This window comes from Eubalaena glacialis, chromosome 13 (assembly GCF_028564815.1).
Source record: "Eubalaena glacialis isolate mEubGla1 chromosome 13, mEubGla1.1.hap2.+ XY, whole genome shotgun sequence".
NCBI lineage: Eukaryota > Metazoa > Chordata > Mammalia > Artiodactyla > Balaenidae > Eubalaena > Eubalaena glacialis.
Genome location: NC_083728.1, coordinates 88,719,611 through 88,721,414, shown reverse-complemented (window position 1 = coordinate 88,721,414; position 1,804 = coordinate 88,719,611). Strand labels below are relative to the sequence as shown.

General features: G+C 44.6%; 1 long non-coding RNA gene across 1 annotated transcript; it reads left to right on the top strand.

The window, feature by feature from the left end:
• On the top strand, positions 1-1,480 carry LOC133103926 (uncharacterized). Its single transcript, XR_009703429.1, has 3 exons — positions 1-51; positions 762-846; positions 1,398-1,480. It is a non-coding gene; the product is annotated as an uncharacterized LOC133103926 (long non-coding RNA).
• Positions 1,481-1,804: the final 324 nt, after the last annotated feature.

Sequence of the window (1,804 nt, the reverse complement as noted above, 5' to 3'; positions counted from 1 at the left end):
AGGAAGGGGAGAGCGGAGGCCCGAGGGCTCGGCTTCCGAGGTGTGGAGAGCGTGAGTGCCTCTCGTTGGTGTTAGCTTTAGATCTTGTCACTCCACCTAGATTCTTAAGGTTCTGAACTTTGGGGACAGAAAGAAAAGAATGGGGTCCGTGTCTTACTCATTCCCCTTCTGTGCTTTGCTCTATCAGAGTTTTTGGGCCTGCCTGTATTTGGGGTTCGACTCAACGTGGAAGGGAATCCCGGCCTGTATATTTTCAGGGTCTTAATGCGTAAGGAAGGGCCCCATCTATCAATTGCCTGGTGTTTATGAATAGGAAAAGATAAGGCAACTGTGGGAGCCCTGCTTGCAGTTACTGCTACATTATTCACAGGCCAGCTAACGGCCACTTCTGTGCTTGAGGGTCTCATGAGAGTTTGTGCACCGTCCGGAACCAGGTGTGTGACTGAAGCTCACAGCTCACTGCCCCGGTGCTCTCCTGTTTTTGCCTCGGTGTGGAATCCAGTGACTGACCTTAGTACTCCAGAGGAGGGTCTTCCAGCTGTGAAGGTTGATTTAGGCTAAATTATAAGGGTTCTAAGCAAAATAATAAGCCTCCTAGGAGTAGAGGTAGAGGGAGATGCCCCAGGGAGTAGGAATCAATTCCAGAGGGGGGCAAGCCTACCCCAAAATTTCTCTCCAGAGCTTTCGAGTAGAGCTGAATGATATACAAAGAAGCAGACTATATATTGCTGAAAAGTCCATGTTTATCTCATCTAAAACAGTGAATAAGGAGGAAGTCATAGCAATAACAGGACAACAAAGAGAAGCTGATCATGGATTATCTGACTATTGAAGTTGAAGGAAAAGGTAAGAATTACAGAAATAAACATGGAGTTGAAGGTGGGGACAAGCGGAGGAAATACCCTTGATGAGAATGAAAAGGTTAGTTGCCTCCGCATGAAAGAAAAGGGAAGCAGACACATGTCAGGAGAAGGCCCCAAAGTAGAGAAACTCAGTAAGGTACCATGTTTGGAAATCCATAAGTAGGCTCCTTGTATAACATCCCCCTGTCTCATCTTCCTCTTTCCGCATTTCTGTTCTCATCCACATTCCCTAGCCTCTGAATCCGTGGAAGGGAGAATATTCCATAGTGCTTGCTTTTGTGATAAAGAACAGGTCATACTCTTCCACCCCCATTAGATTGTTCCAAAAGGTTGAGATATTATGGGTCCATGAGTTTAACTTTTTGGTCAAAGCACTTTCATGTTATTGTCTTACTCTATCTGAGCTTTTTGAGTTAAGTAGAGTAGGCCTTATGTATATAATTCATCTGTCTTGTGATAGCTTTTGTCCTAGTGAATTTGGAAGTGGGAAGATATAGTTTATCTCCTTCATGGCTTTTTTCCTACTCCTTCCAGCTGTGACTACTGAGGATGCTTCTCTGCCCCAAAAACAGAGCACAGAAGAAGTGGAGCCTACCGTAGAGCCCCTTCCTGTTGAGTTCCAGGCAAGTTTGAGTTTAATCTCCCTCCCGTGAAATCTCAGCTTGGTGTTCATAGTGTGTCCTCATTTCTTTCTTTCATCTTGCTTCAGAGGTTCATGGAAATCCCATCTGGAGGACTGAATGAAAGTGAATTTTCCTTGGAAACTCAAAGCTCTGGGGAGAACTCCAGGTGGAACTTTAAATTTGGGAGTAATCTATGTGAATGGTATTTTAAACTATGAAACTGTGATCACTAAGGGAATAAGTATAGATGGAAAAGAGGTGAGATCTTATTACTGAGGCCTATAGCTTCCAACACTTCCAGGTCAGGGGAAGTGGAGC